This window comes from Carassius gibelio, chromosome B1 (assembly GCF_023724105.1).
Source record: "Carassius gibelio isolate Cgi1373 ecotype wild population from Czech Republic chromosome B1, carGib1.2-hapl.c, whole genome shotgun sequence".
NCBI classification, from domain to species: domain Eukaryota; kingdom Metazoa; phylum Chordata; class Actinopteri; order Cypriniformes; family Cyprinidae; genus Carassius; species Carassius gibelio.
Window position 1 is genome coordinate 661861 of NC_068396.1, and position 20400 is coordinate 682260.

Sequence of the window (20400 nt, forward strand, 5' to 3'; positions counted from 1 at the left end):
CCGTGCGATCACCGATCGGAGTCATCGGACTCGGAGAACATCCGGCCGTTATCAAAGACTGCTTGTGTTTTTTGTAACTTGCAACTTGTAAAATTAGGAAAAGAAAAGAGTGAGCCAAAAAAAGTGATCTCTCTCTCTCTCTCTCTCTCGCTCGCAGACTCAAGAGTTAATACAAGTGCACACACGGTGATGCTTGCAGACTTGACACACTCATGTTTAATATATTTCAAATCAGCAACACAATCTGAGGTGAACTGTCACATGAATGTTTTCTATTACGCTCAAATTGCGTTAAGGCATTTTAGGTTGATAAAGCTAGCACGCATGTGCAGTCATGTTTCTATGGCAAGCAGTGAGGGACCCTTCGACCGCCAAACCACGTTTTACATTTTCTCCCATTTTTATAATATTATAAATGAACCGTTTAATGTTAAATTTTTAGTGGTTCAGATTCAGACTCGATGCTGAGCAGAGATCAAAGACAGAGATCAGATGATAGTAAATAAATAATGTCAGCGGCCATGGCATTGCACGAGCGATCGTTATTATAGTTCAAAAGGCAAACAGTGTGAGTTATTATGCGAATTAACTCGAGTCAGAATGTACATGTGCACAGTAGCATTTGTCATCCGTCACCGTGACATCAAGTGGACTTTTGAAGCTGAAATAATGAGTGGATTCAGCTTGGACTTGGAATAACGAGAGGAATAACATGAATAACTTTCTTGACGGAGGATTGTAATGCATCACAGGCAGTCAGGTACAAGGAAGAGAGACCACGGCTCTTTAAATTAGGTAAGACAAAAAGCTGTATTCTTCGCAACAGGTTTATTGACTTGTAATAGCAATTTAAGGTGGAATATGTCAACGTCGGGTCCAGTCGGGTCTGTGTCTTCCCGGCGGGTTCGGGTCCAGATTTCAAGTAATATACGGGTCCGGGTCGGGTCCGGGTAGGCATTTCTCGGATCTACATGGGTCCGGGTCCAGCTTTTGAAATAATAGACGGGTCCGGGTCGGTTCGGTGTAGTACATTACGGGTCTCTGTCGGGTTCGGGCAAGAATTTTTGGACCCGTGAAGACCTCTAGTGTGAATATGCAGAAGAGCGTGTTTTTACGAGTTGGACTGTTACATATCTGGGAATATATTTGGACTCAATGGTGATGCGAGTCCTTCTCTCTCTAGAGCATTTCATAGACTGCACTGTTTCAGACCGGGCAGGTCATTTGCACTGAGGGAATTTCAGAGGCTTCTGGGACTGATGGCGGCGGCTTCCTCAGTGTGCCATTTGGGTCTGCTACATTGTGGCCGCTACAGTTTTGGCTGTAACTTGAGTTCCGCCGAGGACGTGGTCTTTGGTCCACAAGAACATAATGTTCATTCACAGTTGCGTCAGCACTCTGAGACCATGGAACAGCCCGGATATGTTCAGCTCAGGTGTTATTTTCACTACGAAAGTGTCTACTTCAGGCTGGAGAGGTGCGCGTCTGGGCGTACCTGCCTCAGGCCTGTGGTCGGAGTCACAGAGAAGGTGGCACATAAACCGGTTGGAATTGGAAGTGGTGTCCTTAGCCCTGCAAGCCTTTCGGTCGAAATTGGAGTGGCAACATGTACTGATTCAAGCCGACAACACGTCTGTGGTCTCGTACATAAATCGCCAGGGCGGAGTGCACTCCAGAGCTCTATTCAAACAGGCAGCGAGTCTCCTGTTGTGGGCAGACTGACACTTAATCTCCATAAGAGCGTCGCACCTCCCCGGTACTCTGAACCGTGGAGTGAGCATGCTTTTGAGGAAGGTGAGCATGCTTTTGAGGATTCCTCAAAGAGATGGAGGCTTCACCCAGGATCAGATCTAATGATTTGGGAGGGAGGAAGTGGATTTGTTTGCCATGAGCGAGAACACGTACTGTAAGATGTTCTTCTCGCTATCTCACTCCCCCCTGCCGGGAGATGCTCTGACATCGCGTTGACCAGAAGCCAGGCTTGCACGTTCCCTCCGGTGAAGATTCTGCCTGTATTGTGCAAAATCAGGGAGGGAGAGAGCGTAAGTTATACTCATGGCCCCGAACTGGCCGAATCAGCCCTGGTTCATGGACCTGAGAGAGTTAGTGGTAGGGCCTGCTGTCTCAGGCGAACGGCACAATATGGCACCCCAGCCCCGAGCTGTGGAACCTTCATGTGTGGCCGCTGCGGGGACCCTAATGAGCGGGACGCTCTGCACTCACAAGTGCTAAACACACTTACAGAGATGCGCGCACCATCAAACAGTCGCTGCTACGTGCTGAAGTGGGGAGTTTTCACAAAATGGTGCGAGGACATTTATATTGACCCGGGGACCTGTTCCGTGTCGCATGTTTTGCGCTTTCTACAGCACAGTATGGATAGCGGGAGTTTGAAACCATCCACGCTGAAGGTGTATGTGACTGCTATTGCCGCTTTTCATTCCCCGGTTGAGGGGCAAATGATCGGTATGCACTGCTGGTATGCAGCGAGTCTAATCACTATTTAAAGGGGGGGTGAAATGCTCGTTTTCACTCAATATCCTGTTAATCTTGAGTACCTATAGAGTAGTACAGCATCCTATATAACTCCAAAAAGTCTTTAGTTTTATCATATTCATAAAAGAAAGATAGTCTGTACCGATTTTTCCCGGAAAAACACGAGTGCCTGGAGGCGTGACGTGTGGGCGGAGCTAAAGAATCACGAGCACCAGTAAGCTTTTAAGTTGAGAGCCTTTGGAAACTGTGACATTACCGTGAGGAAAAAAAACATCCAAAACCATGGCTAACAGTCAGATTCAGCATATATTTATGATCCAGAAACAAGAGCAGCATCAGCAACGACGTCTCTATGTTAGGGCTGTGCAAAAAATCGAATGCGAATTTCATGTACATCTCATCAGTAAAGGCGCTCCTGTAATTAGAAGTATATCTCCAGCACGTGTGTTCAGATCAGGGTTGCCAGGTTTTCACAACAAATCCTGCCCAGCTGGAATTTTCTCCGGAGACAGGTGATTGAAAATGAACCTCCAGTATCTGAAATAAAAAAGAGGTGGCCAACAATTTTTTGTGAGAGATGGGTAAAGTCCCACACTGCTGAAAATGTTGTTTAGATGAATATTTAGATATTTTTTGCAATGTTGTTTAACATGTTGCTTTTATGTTTGTGTCATTACTTTAGGTCAGTGCAGAATTCAACAGACTAATATCGCTGGACCTGAGCAAGTCCTTTTATGAGGGTCTCGACCGAAATCAACCAAAACTGCTGTGCCTGTACCGTTCTAAGCTCTGGGCTGGGATTGCAGGAATAATGTACGTACATATATTTCTTCTGTACTTTTTTCATAGACATTATGATAATTTACTTTGTTGCAGTTTATCTTGTCCTGCATAGCTTTTATTAGTGCTGCAAAATATTGAAGACAAAGGTTAAATGTAATTTTGTAAATGCAGAAGTATTTATAATTAATTAAAATTACTACTTTTTGATTTTTCTAGTCAATGATTTTATCCCTTAAATCTGTTTTATCTTTGATAATCAAAATTACATTATTTTTTTTCCTCTTTGAAATTAATTTCTCCAGGCCTTAATATTTTAGCTTGATTGTAACTTTTTATGCCATTGCTTCATTTATTTTACAGATCTATGAATATGCAAAATGCCCTGTTTATTCAGTGTATAGTATTTGACCTAATTATTTCAGTTTAAAAGTAGTTTAAATAGTTAATCCAAAAATAGAAATTGTTATTTATTACTCACCCTCATGTTGTTCCAAATCCCAAGAACTTCATTCTCCGGAACACAAATTACGATGTTTGTGATGAAATCCATGACCTTTCTGACCCTGCATAGACAGCAATGTAATTACCACATTCAGTGCTAGAAAGGTAGTAAGGACATCTATAAAATAGTCTGTGTGGCATCAGTGGTTCAACCTTCACTTAATGAAACTACGAGAATTATTTTTGTGGGCAAGTAAAATAAAAATAATGTCTTTGTATAACCATTTCTTCTCTACTGTGTCATCAACGTGCATTAAGTACCACCAGTTAACTGTTTGGTTACTGACATTTTTCAAAATATCTTCCTTTGTGTTCTTCTTTTGTGTTCAGCAGAAGAAAGAAATTCATACAGGTTTGAAACAACATGACAGTGAGTATATATGTTGACAATTTCCATTTTAAGGTGAACTATCAGTAACACTAATGAGCTGATGGTATTTCAGCCATCTGTTCCATATTAATGAATCCTGACTCTAACACATTCTGCACTCAAAGACCAGAACGTGAGTAAACAAGGACCTTCGTTGTTTACATAATTCACCATTTTGGCCGCCCTGAAGTCGGCCACATCCTGCCTTGAGTGACAGTTATTTACGACAAGAAATTCCAGAGTCACGTGGGAGAGCCTCAAAGGGGACATGAACCCCCCCCCCCACACACACACATAAGCACACACACGCAAACGAACTTTTCTTTATGCTTTTTATGTAAGTCCTTAATAATATGTATTTTGAATATGTTGTGCGTACAATGGTTAATCCTTGTTATGCGAGGATTATAATTTTACTAGTTTATAAATTGGAAATGTTTCTCCTCATTTTAACTTTCTCAAATAGAGTCATGTTTTCTGAAACTCTACTCCTGACCAGGTCGTAAAACTTTATGATCCCACTGGGAGACAGGACAGGAATGCTATCTCTTACAAAAAGAATGGTAAAATGTACTCAGACGTAGTCTAAAAGTATATAGTATTGTTTTGTTGGTGCATTGAGATGTTTGCCATATAAATTGGGACTATCTGCAATTTATTAGCGTGTGTTAATCTTTAAATGTGTGTAATTCTGCATTTGAATGTAACTTCGTGTTTCTATCAGTTATATATGTACTGTTTGGTGTTTTTGGAATTGTCATGTTGTGACCCAACTATTCCCCTGTGTAAAATGTGTGTAAAATCTATTAATCTTGAATTACCAACTTGCTAGAATATCACTGCTGAAATCTGATAAGCCCCAAAGTTAGTAGGGTGGGTGTTTCCACAGAGACAAAGGAACTTTTCCCCGCTTCAGATCGCGGACGTTCATTGGTTGTTCACGCGAACAGAGGTGTGAACCATCCCAAGCCATAAGAGCCGTCCGAACAAGGTCCGCCCTATCTCTTCCTTCTCACACACGCTGCTCTCCTGTCGACCCTGGTCGCTTCCGCTCGTCCCTCCGAGCGGCCTCGGGCCGCTCTAACATCACCGTCCCTCTCAGCCGGGAGGCGGAGAGGACAGCCATTATCATGGCTCCTCCGGAAGCTTTTGTTTTCGTTGTTTTGTTTTCTTTTCTTTTCTTTTCTTTACTAAGTTTATTCTCCTATTCGCCTCTCCACATAAGGAAGACGAATTCTGAAACACTGCCTTGTTAAACCTTTCGAATACCGCGCGATTCCGCAGCAGCCCCGGGCCGGAAGACAAAACAAAGGCCCCACTCATGCTGCTCCACGCTCACGCCAAGATCCAGCGCTGCTCCAGCCGGTTTCAAAAGATCAAGCGTCACACTGTACACTTTGCAAGTATCGTTTTCTATGGAGATTTAAATGCTGCTTTAAAGTTGGTCTATGATTTGATTCGTGTTGGCTGCTAAGGGTTACTGTCTATGTTTTTCTTACCTGAGCTCATTCTGTGATCTCTTTCTCTCTCTTTCTCTCTCTCTCTCTCTCTCTCTCTCTCTCTCCCTCATTTGGATTCCGTTATGTCTTGTACAAAGTTTACTGTCTGTATTGTCGTACGCATATTTACTCTGTGTGATTTGTAGTTTGATGTATTATTAGTCAATTATTAAAAACCCATATATTCATGATTGCCTTGGCCTCCACCCCACTCACATTATGAGTCACTGAGATGTCTGATCTAGCTACAAGCTTTAAATTTAGAAACTAAATTTATCATAATGATTGGATAGTGTTTTCATGGCCAGAGAATATTTTTCCTGGAATTATAAGAAGTGATAACTTTATTGAAAATTGATAGGTTAATCTAAAGGCCATTTGCTGGACAAACCACTGTTTGATTTGCAGTAATTTACAGTAAGAGATATCACAATAATTGATATGAAGAATGGAATATTGACATATTAATGAGTAAATTACAGTGCCCTGTAAGGAGTTATTGGTATAGACAATTGAGCTATTTTTCATCTTCAATAAAATTTAGTGTAACTGCAATGAGATATATATTAATCATATTCCTGATTAATTATTCAAATTCCCTATATATCATTTGAGTTAATTATTATGTACAACCCATTGTTGTTACATATCCCTTTAATGTATTATTTCTAACTACGTGGATGGAGTATGTACAAGATTAAAATTAGCAGAGGATATGGTATAGGATAATGTAATATCAGCAATAGCACTCTTTGGACTGTAATTTTTTTCCCTTGGGGACATCTTAAAAATGAATTTTCATGGACTCTGTGATAAAACGTACTTGATTACTAACGTAACCTCGGTTCCCTGAAATACGGGAATGAGTACTGCGTCAAAGATGCATATGGGAAAAAGGATATGTGAAAAACTCCTTTTTTCTCCTGAACTGAAGCCTTATTCAATCACGCAGTGAAACTTATTTTTTATTTTTATTAAAACAAACTCACTGGCTATATATTGGCCGCTTCGCCACAGGAATTCAGGTTACTTCGACTGAAGCGATGACTGAGTTGTGCATCCTTTTTAGCATGGCAAGGAACGCAGTACTCGTTCCCGTATTTCAGGGAACCAAGGTTACGTTAGTAAGCGAGTACATTCCCTTTCAATACTTCACTCGTACTGCGTCGAAGACGCATATGGGAACCCAGTTCAATCAGCCATGCTAAGACCCAGCCAGCAATGACATGTGGGGCCCAGATGAGGGCTTCATGGGCGGCAAATGTGGGCCCCATTATGGGCTTGCACCCGGGATCCATATTGGGGCACACCGTGGAAGCCCAGACGTACTAAAATTGGGACCTATAAGGGTACTGCATGGGTCTTAATTGGGCAGTTCATGTCAGTCCCATTTGGGCCCCACCTGCCTAAAGGGGTTTACATTTACATTACATTTATTCTTTAAGCTGGTGCTTTTATCCAAAGCGACTTATAATTGCTATTTATGTCAGAGGTCGCACGCCTCTGGAGTGTATTGCTTAGGAACACATTGGTGTCTCACAGTGGATTCGAACCAGAGTCTCTCACACCAAAGGCATGCGTCATATCCACTGCGCCAACACCACTCCAAAGTTTAAAGTAGTTTAAAGTGTAAGGATCTTTAAACCGATACTGATATTTATCGATATTGAATTTTAAAGCCAATATCAGATGATAATATCAAGCATCCCTAATTGTCTAAAATATGTTTTTCTGCCCCAAGGGACAGGCATTTGGGACTGGACTATTATTTGAAGTGTTACGGTAGGCCTGCACCCTTTCTGAGTGTCCACTAATCAGCATAATTCAACAGTGTATACTTTGACCTATTTTGATGTTTTTTTTTTACATTTTTGGGAAGTTACATTTTTCATTTTCTGCATGACTAACAAAAATGACTGATGGATTGTTTTGGCAAAAGATCTACATGTATGCAATGTTTGTTCTTTGATTACTAGCATGACTTGAAATATATTGAGTTACAATTACTCAATCTCAACATGCTTGATTAGCCTACATTTAGAGTTACTACAAGTTACAAAAAATTGTACAGTAAGTAATTACATAGCTCAATAGGCCTAGTTACTTTGCACCTTTACCATGCAGGACCCATGTGTTCCCAGTTCAAACCCAACTTAGAACATAAATATGCCATGCAGGACGCATATATGCGTTCCCAGATCAAATCCATCTGGCTATCCCCACTCAGCCCATAAATATCCCATACAGGACCCATATACAGTATGTTTTATCCAGTTCAAACCCATGGCCACTTGTCCCATAAATATGCCATGCAGGACCCATATATGTGTTCCTAGTTCAAACCCATGGCCACTTGGCCCATAAAATTCTATGCAGGACCCATATATGCATTCCCAGTTCAAACACATGCCCACTTGGACCATAAATATGCTATGCAGGACCCATATATGTGTTCTCAGTTCAAACCCATGCCCAGTTGGCCCATGCCTGTCCCTTATGGGGCCCATGTAATCAGCTCATATGGGCTTCCTATGTGGGACTCATACTAAAAAACCTACAAGGGAACCGCTGATTTCACCCAGTCAAAGCCCATGCCCACACAGTAACCATGGAACCCGTACTTAACCCATCTGGGCCTCACATGTTATTGCTGGCTGGGGAAGGGGGGACGACCAACGCAATCATACTTGATCTGCGAAACCAAGATATGACAATAGCAACTAGGAGCAGAATAAGCTTAATGAGGTTACGTCTGGCCAAGCCTTATCATCCCGTGTTCGTATCGCCTCAGTACCAAAGGGACCGAGTGCATACAAGTAGAGTTTGAGTCTTGGGCAAAGAATGGCCAAGAGCATGCAAATGAGGAACAAAAAAGGTGACCTTCACACAGAAAGTACCCTAGCATGAAGCGCTGGGACGTCTAGATTTTAAAATCTAGCAAATGTGGACGGCGAATTCTAACCAGCCGCAGCACAAATTTCTGCGATGGTCACACCACTAGACCATGCCCAGGACGGAGACACTGCTCTTGTCGAATGGGCTCTTACTCCAATTGGGCTTTGCAGGCCCAGAGAAGAGTAGGCTAGCTGGATTGCATCAACAATTCACTTTGAAAGCCTTTGCTTTGAGACCGGTTACCCTCTGGTGCGGTTTCCAAAGCATATGAAGAGCTGCTCTGATCGCCTTATTGGCACAGAACGCTCTATATAGACTTTTAGAACCCTCACTGGGCAAAGCAGATTCAGCCCTGGATCATCCTCTGTGTTTTGTAATACAGAGAGAGTGACCACCTGTGCTCTAAAAGGTGTGGAGAGCACCTTTGGCACATAGCCTTGCCTCGGTTTCAGGACGACCCTCGAGTCGTTAGGCCCGAATTCTAGGCAATTAGGGCTTATCGAGAGTGCTTGCAAATCGCCCACACGCTTAACAGATGCTAGTGCCAACAGCAGAGCGGTCTTTAGCGACAGGGCCTTAAGGTCTATGGACTGTAGCGGTTCAAAGGGGGCCCCTTTTAGGGCTCTCAGTACCATGGGCAGGTACCATGAAGGGACAGTGGGAGGGCAAGGCGGATGAAGCCTTCTGGCACCTCTCATAAATCGGACGACTAAGTCGTTTCTGCCCACTGACTGGCCTGCTATAAGGGCGTGTGATGCTGCTATAGTTGCTACGTAGACCTTGAGTGTGGAGAGGGATTGTCCCTTCTCCAAGAGTTCCACCTTTTTTTTATGTTCAGGTAATCTATATGGCCGGCTGCGAACTACCACGCCTGGCTCGGTCTCAACATGGTGCTGAATGAGATCCGTTCGACCAGGCAGGGGCGAGCACACATCAGCAAAGGCTGCTTGTATGGACTTGATATCAGTGAGCTGCGAGGGCGAGAGGTGGTCTCCTCTAGGGGCCAGAGCGAGAGATTGGGATTTTGAACTCACTTCTGGACCGAGATCCTCCTCCCCACTCACTACCGTCGCCAGCAACACTGATTACGCCTCAGACCATTTCTTTAACAGGTTGAGGTGGTATTTTTGATGTGCCCCGCCCCTATCCGTTCGAGCTACCTCATAATTAAGATCCCCAACCCGCCGTGTGACCTCAAAGGGTCCTTGCCACTTCGCGAGTAACTTTGAACTAGATGTAGGGAGTAATACAAGCACTTTATCTCCCAGTGCAAATTGACGTGGTCTAGCCCCCCTGTTGTACAACCGACTCTGTTTGTCTTGAGCCTGCAACAAATTCTCCATGGATAGCTGCCCCAACGTGTGGAGTTTTGTTCTCAAGTCCATGACATATTGAATTTCATTTTTACTAGTAGAAGGTCCATCCTCCCAAGTTTCCTTAAGGACGTCGAGGACCCCGCGGGGCTGGCGCCCATAAAGAAGCTCGAAGGGGGAAAACCCTGTGGAGGCTTGCGGGACCTCCCGTACAGCGAACAAGAGGGGTTCTAGCCACCTATCCCAATTTTTGGCATCTTCCTGAACGAACTTACGAATCATGGATTTTAACGTGCGATTAAATCGTTCGACCAGCCCATCTGTTTGTGGGTAATAGATGCTTGTTCGAATCGATCTAATGCCCAATAATTCATAAAGCTCACGAATAGTACGTGACATAAACGCTGTGCCCTGATCAGTGAGGATCTCCTTTGGGATCCCCCACCCGGGAGATTAATTGAAACAGTGCACTCGCCACACTCTTAGCGGAAATAGAGTGGAGAGGCACTGCCTCAGGATATTGCGTTGCATAGTCCACCAGAACTAATGCAAAGCGATGTCCCCGTGCTGACCTCTCTAATGGCCCGATGAGGTCCATGCCAATTCGTTCGAAGGGGACCTGCATTAATGGAAGGCGGCACAATGGTGCTTTTGGGGTGGTCGGTGGATTCACCAACTGACATTCACGACAAGCCGCGCACCACCTGCGCACATTCTCGTGAATGCCCAGCCAGAAGAAGCGGGCCATGAGACGGTTTAGTGTAGCCGCTTGCCCTAAATGCCCGGCCATTGGATTACAATGAGCTGCCTGGAAAAGCATTTCCCGACGGCTTCTAGGTATCAACAACTGGGTTGTATCTTGCTTTGTCTGGGCGTCTTGGGTCACCCAATACAACCTATCTTTTAAAATTGAAAAATAAGGATAAGAGAGCGGTTGGTCAGGGAGGAGAAGCTGCCCGTCGATCGAACTAACCTGGTCAAAGGCATTTTTCAGCGATTCATTGCGGGACTGTTCCAGGGGAAAATCATCGCGCTCCGGGAGGATGTTGCGCTCGAGAGCACTCGGTTCCCCTGCAACAGGTTCCGGTTCAGCCTCTCCCACCTGCGCAACCGCTACTCCATCCCTCCCTTGTTTCCCCCAAGATACATCTGAACACAAATACCCCAATAATTTATTAAACGCGGGCCAATTCGTACCCAAAATTATCGGATGCCTGAGGTGCGGATCAACGGCCACCTCTATTCTATGTTTTTCTCCCCTAAATTTAATATCCACAGGCAAAATAGGATAATTCACCACTTCCCCGTGTACACACCGAACCCTAACCATGCGGCTACTATCCAAAGCCCTCGGATGAATCAGGCTTTGATGGATGGAGGATTGGTTACATCCTGAATCCACCGAAGCCTGATATGTACCCCCCCTGATACTCACTGGTATTTGGTATAAGCCAGCTTGATCGAGGGCAGCCTTTGGCGCGTCGGGGACCCGGATCAACGTCCCCACTTCCGTCAACGGACACCTATCAATAAAATGCCCTGGGTCCCTGCAACGCCAACAGGCCGGCCCAGACTTTACCGCCACCCTGGCGGCAGGAAGTAGGTCAAGCGATTGGTGAGGAGAGAGCGAAGAGGCTGTGGCCTGGGGAACGGATCCCGTGGGCGAACTCCCACCCCTGGGAGGAGCCCTGGGCCCTGCTGCTGGTTCAGCCCCGTAACTCGTCCTCCACCTCGGGGGCTAGCTTTGGCGGAAGCCCTCCACGGGACCTGGGGAGAGGGACAGATTTAGGGAGAGAGAGGGGAGGGGAGGAGAGAGAGGGAGAGAGAGAAGCAGATGGTAAGGGGTCGCCGACCCCTGGACACGCCACCATTTGGTCTTCCGCCAGCTGGATGGCCTGGTTCAGCGACGTCGGGCGGTGGCACTGGACCCACTGCGCCGTCTTCCCTGGCAGCTTGGCCACGAACTGCTCCAGTACCACATGATCGATCACGTCCTCGACGTCGCTACTGTCGGCCATCAACCACTTGCGGCAGGAGTCCCGGAGCTGCTGTGCCATCACGAAGGGCCGTCCGGACTCTTCCAGGGTTAGAGTCCTGAACCTCTGGCGATGTTGCTCCGGGGTCCGACCGACCCGCTGGAGGATGGCACGCTTGAGGTCCTGGTAGGCCAGGAGATTTTGGACTGGCAATTGGTGAGCGGCTACCTGCGCCTCTCCGGACAGCAGGGGAATGAGCCGCAGGGGCCAGTCCGCAGGGGGCCACCCTCGAGCCTCTGCCGACTTTTCGAACAGGTCCAGGAAGGCCTCCGGATCATCCTGAGGCCCCATCTTGTTGAGCGGCAGAGGAGATGTATTGTCTTTAAATGAAGGGGTGGCCCGGACCTCACGGTCTACCCAGCTCCGGAACAGCTCGCGGTCTTCATGCTGGGCCCGGAGGAGCGCCTCAAAGCGTTTGTCCTGCTCCTTCTTGATCGCCAGCATGTGTTGGTGTTGTTCCTGATGAAGACCGGCGAGCGACTGGATGATGTCCGCAAATGGCGTACCTGACGGAGATTGCATGGCAGCGATGCTCTTCTTCCAATAACTTCAATAACACTGTTGCAGTTTCCCAGTGCAGAACGAGGTCCCAGCGTGTCTCTCTCTCCTTTTCTCTGCGGTGACTCGGCTTATATCCGGTCTCTCCACGCCAATTACTGCAATCAAACACACATGTTCGTTATTTGCACTTGACCTACTTACACATCGCTCTGCTCCCCCGTCTCTCTCCCGTTGCAGATTTCGCTAAACCACGCCCCCGTCGCCACAGAGACCATTCCAGACCCAGCTCATCCACTGCCCTGGAGAGAACGCGGATAAGCTTGGCGTCCATCCCGAGTTTCGAGCGGCTGGGTTCAGTTAACATCGAGGGGGCGGGGTCCGGCGAGCCTGACAGCTCCTCAGCATCTGAAGCAGCTAGAGACATGCTGTCCTCTAGCAGTTCCTCCTCAGTCCCTCCAAACAAAACCAAATCACTCGCGGCAGCAGAGGGACACTGGTCTGGCTGTACAAAGAGGACTGGGGAATCCCCTCTGGGCGGAGAAAACGAGGAACGCGGGGGCTGGGCCGGCGTGAGCTCGTTTCCATCCTGTTGCTTTGATCCTCTGCCCCGCCTTTTCTTCCTTGGCGGCTCGCGGGAGGCAGAAAATGGGAGGGCGCGAGGTGCGAGATTGCTCTCTGAAAAGAAAGCAATTCGCGAGCGCAGAGAGGCGATATTCATGTTATCGCAATGAGAACATGAATTCCCCGCGAGTGCTGTGTCAGCGTGGGGTTTCCCCAAGCACACGACACACTCGCTGTGCCCGTCATCAACGTGAAGAGGGGCTCTACACGAACTGCAATGACGAGACGGCATTTGCAACAACGCCGTAGAAAGGCTCTTTTAGAGAAATTTGCTCTTTTAAATCTCTCTCTCTCTCGCCGGATGGCCACAGAGAAGCGATGAATCTGCAGCGGGGACCAGCAGTCGCGTTGTAAATGTTGAAATTTCCTTACATCCCCATGAAAAACAGTTAATATCCGGAATAAAGTTTATTTAGAGATATATTAGAGAATGATTTAGAGAGATTCTCAAAGTGATTGAAATGAGTATTCAAGCACCACTTGTCATGAAGGTAGTCCATTAACAATAATACTCAAGTTGTGTTTAAGTCTTTGAACTTCAGTGTTGAATGTGTGAAAGCACATTTTGAAGTTTGTCATTTTTTAATACAGCACACAGATTCCGAAGAAGAACTGATCAGGGGCATGACTCTAGGAATCATCACAGTGGTGGAAGATGTGACAGACCCCATTCCATGCGACTCTTGTGATGTGGCCCTTGTTACAGAGGAAGCAGTTGTTCTGCGAGGACTTTGTGACATACCAAATGCGTATGTGAACATGATGAGATTGCTTTATGCTCTTAACATAAACTACCCAAAAAAACTCAAATACACATTTGAGGTATTCAGCGGCTGCTCAACCCGTTCTCATTAGTCTGCGTATATTTGGACGCATCTGCTCTCCACCGAAATTAATGTGAAGGATTGGCGTATCATATGCACGCAAAAATGGCATTTGGTGTATGCATTACACGCAACTAGAAAGTGTAAAGTCGTGTTATTTATACGCAGACTGATGAGAACGGGTTGGGCTTCTGGAGCGGATACATGCAGTGCAAGAGTGCACTCCCTTAAAAATACATTGTTAAAGATGTTGTTGAGGTAAGGTGTTGTGTATTCCTACCAAAGCCCTGTGTTTGTTGAATATTTTACAGTTTTTCTTTTAAGTTCTCTGCATCGATGGCCTGACATCTGTTTTCAACAAGATTTCATGTGTTTTAAAGTTATTTCATAATTTATGGGGTATTAATGTGAAAGTCTTTGTGTTAGTTTACCCAAAATGAAAATTATTTTGTTAGATAATCACCCTCATGTTGCTCTAAACCTAAAAAAACCCTATGTTTGTCACTTGAACACACATCAAGTTATTTTTAATGGAATCTGTGAGCTTTCTGTCCCTCCTTTGACAGCCTACACAACTAGCACTTTCAAGGTCCAGAACGAAAGTAAAAGACATTCTCAAAGTAATTCAAGTGATTACAGTGGTTTATATATTTGTTTACATGCAACCATATCTGCTTTTGCATTCAAACAAAAAGCATGTGCTGTCATGTTCTTGTAAACGTGATGGAGAAAACTATTTAATAAAATGGAATGAAACACTAGCAGTGATTCATAAAACTGAGCTTAAACCACTGAAATCACTTGGATTACTTTAGGGATGTCTCTTCTGGACCTTGAAAGTACTAGTTGTGTATAGGCTGTCACTTTTGTGAAAAAAGCATTTTCGATTTTTAAGACATAAGTGTTAAATGAATCGATGGTAAAATCGATTTTCCATGTCTAAAAAAAAAAAAAGACGTTTCCCTTTTCAACGCCAAATATCGGACGAACGTAAAGAGAGCGCTGGAAACAAGTCAGCAATATTTCTTATTTATTGGCATTAGAGCCCGACAAGTTCATTTTGATTGACAGCTTTTAAAAGCCCGAACCCGTTTGCAGCCCGACATTCAAATGTGCGCATACACACACAGCTCTTTTGCCTTTTGTCAAGAATGAGTCATTTATACATGTTTTAACATAATTTATTCATAACTAACGTAGACTAGGCCACTTGGAAGTTATATATAGAATAAAGAAATAAAATAAGTCCTAGTAACATCTCAGCACTCTAAATAGGCATAGGCTCATTTAGCTTATAAATAGACCAACTTTTTTAACAAATTAAATTAAGATAAATTTTAAATTAACGTGGGTATTTGGCAATAACGAAATTAAGATAAAGGCTCTGCCGGATTTGCTTCGCCACTATCAGCTGACATTTAATAAAAGAATAATGCCAACATTAGCGTAAATACTCTGTCCACATTATGCATTTAAGCCTTAATGAAGTTATCATTTGAAAAACCTTTACTCACAGAGATTAGTCTAAGCCTACATGTTTTTGTGGAGAAAAATGATTGAATCCACTGTAGATGCCCAGCAAACATTCGGACGTCTTTTGACTGTTGAAAAGACGTCCGCACAACACGTCCTGTCCTGGTTGAAAAATAGATCCAAAATGAAAGTTGAACCGACGTCTTTGACGTCTTCTGGACGTGAACTGCACGTCTTTTCTGCACGTCCCTGGACGTCTAAATGTGTCGTCTTCTGGATGTCTAAATGCGTCGATTTCTGGACGTCGTCGTCTTCTGGATGTTTAAATGCGTTGCTGCACAGTGTAAGTGTATGTATATATAAGCCTGCATATAAAATAATCACACACACATTGTGTAACATCGTGAAAGGCAATCAATTATGTCTTTGAGGTTTTCAGACATGAACGTCCATAAAACGTCTTAATCATGAGTACATCACAAACAATAACACATTATTTGTGGACATATACAAAAAAGAAGCATGTTCTGATTTAGCACATTTTATTGTTTTTGAACAGTTTAGCATCCTAAAATACCAATTACAAAATACTGAATTATTAAAGGGAAAATTCTGTAATTTACTCACCTTCATGTTAAAAAACTCCATTATTATTGTCAAAATGTTCTATTTTCGCAGTGTTTGTTTTAATGTTTTTAATATGTAATAATATAAATCAATATTATTTGAATTTTTTTAAAATACTTTAATCATATAATATTAAGAATATTATTAATATTTGAACATGTGGCATAAAGACCTTGCAGGAGCCATTGTTGTCATGTGACACTAAAATCATAAAACATAAGACCCTCATCATAAAATATGTTTGAAATCATTGCTATTTATAAAATCAAAGTGGTGTAAATTATTTTAAACTGTAAAGACTGACATGAATTCAAATATTACATTTCTGAGAATGCGTTCACGTGTTTTCTTCTAGAATGTTAAAAGATGGTTTCTTTTTATCATGTCTTTATTAATCTTGTCATTGACTTACACAGTTGTCTTATAAACACAAAGATATTTGGAAGAATGTTTGTAACCAAGCAGATCTCACAATCCATTAACTGCCACTTTAGAAAAAAATGATTATGATCGTAATATGAGGGTGAGAAAATTATGACTATTTTCATTTTTGGGTGAACTATCCCTTAAAGACATTACAGTTGTTTGGCTCATTTTCTTGTAACCTCCACCCCCATCTCTTCCTGGAGTGAGCTTCAGGTGTTCTGCCATTGCTGCATCCCATTCAGAGTCTCCACCTCTTCACAGCATCTGAGGGAAGAGAATACATGTATTTTTTAAATAAAAAAAATTAAAAAAATTGAGATAAATGACATGCACTTATTTTTGAAATATCTTTATGGTCTACAGCAAAAAAAAAAAAACCTTGGACCAAGATGAATGAATCATGAATGAAACATTAGAAAAAAAGGTAATCAACATGCATTAGATTTTATTTTTATTGTACAAAAGGTGTTGTAAAAAGGTTCAACACAGTCTTAATAGGAAGGAAGAAGGCAGGGATCGGCTTGTTGCTGGGACGTTCGTTTATTCAGCATACAAAAACAAATAACGATGCCCTCTTGGCAAAATCAGCACAAAACTGCTCAATCACTGTCAATCACTTTACGTTCACGGCTTAAGTCTTCCCAGTGCAGCACGAGGTCCCAGCGTGTCTCTCTCTCTCTCTCTCTGTGGTGACTCGGATTATATCCGGTCTCTCCACACCAATTACTGCAATCAAGCACACGTGTTCGTTATTTGCACTTGACCTACTTACGCCTCGCTCTGCTCTCTCCCATTGCAGATTCCGCTAAACCACGCCCCCCTCGCCACATACCCCCACTGCCCGAATCAGGCCGGGGAGCCGTCCGGCCTGCAGCCCCCCCCCCTCCTCCTGGAGAGGAAGTCAGCCACAGCCATCTGTACACCCGGCCTGTGGATCACCTGAAATTTAAAAGGTTGTAATGCGAGATACCACTGGGTGATCCGCGCGTTGGTATCTTTCATGCGGTGGAGCCACTGCAGGGGAGCGTGGTCCGAACAGAGGGTGAACTCCCGCCCCAGGAGGTTATACCGGAGGGTAAGAACAGCCCATCTGATCGCCAGACATTCTTTTTCTACCGGCCGTTTTCCCCCTCCACCTCCTGGGACAGGACTGTGCCCAACCCTCTGTTCGACATGTCTGTCTGCAAGATAAAGGGGAGAGAAAAGTTAGGAGCATTCAGGAGCGGTCCGCCACACAAAGCAGCCTTTATCTGGGTGAAAGCCTGCTGGCACTGCTCCGTCCACTGGACTTCATCTGGTGCCTCCTTTTTAGTTAAATCAGTCAGCGGCCTAGCAGTATCCGAAAAATTAGGTACAAACCTTCTATAATAGCCTGCCAGCCCCAGGAACTGTCTAACCTCCTTTTTGGTCTTAGGCCTTGGACACGTTGCAACTGCTGCAGTCTTATCAATTTGGGGACGCACCTGTCCATGACCCAAGTGGAAACCCAGATATCTCACTTCCGCCCGCCCAATTGCACACTTCTTCGGATTAGCTGTAAGCCCAACCCTCCTCAGCGTCTTCAAGACCGCTCGCAAATGCTGCATATGTCGCTGCCAATCCCCACTGTAAATGATGATGTCATCGAGGTAGGCGGCGGCATATGCAGCATGCGATCGGAGAATTTTGTCCATCAGACGCTGAAAAGTGGCTGGAGCCCCGAATAACCCGAACGGAAGAGTAACGAATTGGTGTAACCCGAACGCCGTGGTGAAAGCTGTTTTTTCTTTGGTCATGGGAGACAAGGGGATCTGCCAATAACCCTTAGTTAAGTCCAGCGTCGAGTAAAAGCGAGCAGTGCCTAGTCGATCAAGCAATTCGTCCACCCTGGGCATTGGATATGCGTTGTATTTAAACACAGCATTCACCTTTCTATAGTCCACGCAGAACCGCACGGAGCCGTCAGTTTTAGGCACTAAGACTATCGGCTCGCCCAGTGACTGTTGGACTCTTCTATTACTCCCATTTCTAGCATTGCCTCTAACTCCCCTTGAACCACCTTTTTTTATGTTCAGGTAATCTATACGGCCGGCTGCGAACTACCACGCCCGGCTCGGTCTCAACATGGTGCTGAATGAGATCCGTTCGACCAGGCAGGGGCGAGAACACATCACCAAAGTCTGCTTGGATGGATTTTTTATCAGTGAGCTGCGAGGGCGAGAGGTGGTCTCCTCCAGGGGCCAGAGCGAGAGATTGGGATTTTGAACTCGCTTCTGGACCGAGATCCTCCTCCCCACTCACTACCGTCGCCAGCATCACTGATTCAGCCTCAGACCATTTTTTTAGCAGGTTGAGGTGATATATTTGATGTGCCCCACCCCTATCCGTTCGAATTACCTCATAGTTAAGATCCCCAACTCGCCGTGTGACCTCAAAGGGTTCTTGCCACTTCGCGAGTAACTTTGAACTAGACGTAGGGAGTAATACAAGCACTTTATCTCCCGGTGCTAATTGACGTAGTCTAGCCCCCCTGTTGTACAACCGACTCTGTTTGTCTTGAGCCTGCAACAAATTCTCCATGGACAGCCGCCCCAACATGTGGAGTTTTGTTCTCAAGTCCATGACATATTGAATTTCGTTTTTACTATTAGAAGGTCCGTCCTCCCAAGTTTCTTTAAGGACGTCGAGGACCCCGCGGGGCTGACGCCCATAAAGAAGCTCGAAGGGGGAAAACCCCGTGGAGGCTTGCGGGACCTCCCGTACAGCTATTCACAACCTCTTTAAAACCTCTTAAAAACTACTTGGTGCACTTTAATTAATTATTGCAGTAATAATCAAGGTGTAAGCACAGCTTTTGCACATTTCACAAGGATTTCACAGAGGGTCATGATGGACGTGTAACGCAACCGATTCACAACGCGGGTAAATTACATTGGTCGCCATCGGACCAATGTTTGCTGGGTGTCTTCAGCGCGCTCACTGATGGTGCGTCATTATTCACTCATTATTCTCATTATAAACATGGTCAAAACTTTTCCACACCTCAGACTTTGCTTTAGTTGCTGGTGCAACCAAAACATCTATATTTTTTAATTGTTTAATTATTTTAAAATTAATAGTTTGGTCAAAATCAATTCCCTATTTTCATTTCCGAAACTTTTTTTGGTTGGTCCGATCGATTGTGCAATCGAATTTGGAAACGAAAAGTGACAGCCCTTGTTGTGTAGGCTGTCAAAGGTGGGACAGAAAGCTCACAGATTTTATTAAAAATATCTTAATTCGTCTTCCAACAAAGGCAAGTCTTAACGGGTATTGGATGGCATGAGGTTGATCAATTAACAATGGTATTAACAGTCTTTTTTTCTAATGAATACACTTTCCATGCATTTTTCTTAATACATTTTCACAATTAAACTTCATGAAATTGAAATACTTTTTTATTTGACAGATTAATTGTTTTTTTTTAAATGAAAAAAAATTTCTGTAATTACTATATAATGTAGTTTTGAGTTTGTATTTATAAATATTCAGAATTGTTTAGAATTTTTAAGAGAAGTGTTTGCTGTATTTTACAGTTAAAAAGTTGTTACACGAAAAAATTAATGGTAATCCTTTGAATATGTTAACTGAGTTTGCCCTTAACATTTATTGAACTCTAAGGGCCCTATTTTAACGATCTGAAACGCAAGTGTCAAAGCGCGAAGCGCAAGTAAGTTTGTGGGCGGGTCTCGGCGCTGTTGCTATTTTCCCAGCGGGATAAATGGCTCTTGCGCCCGGCGCAAATCTAAAATGGGTTGGTCTGAAGTAGCTTCATTATTCATAGGTGTGGTTTGGGCGTAACGTGAAATAAACCAATCAGAGCGTCATCCAACATTCCCTTTAAAAGCAGGTGCGCAAGTTCCATTATGCATTGCTATTATTATGGCGTATTTACCAGGCGCACGCCAGGAGCGGTTCACAGCCGAGGAGACTGATGTTCTTGTAAGAGCAGTGAAAGACAGAGAAGTTGTGTTGTATGGGGATGGGAGAAACCCACCCAAAATAGCGTCGGTTAAA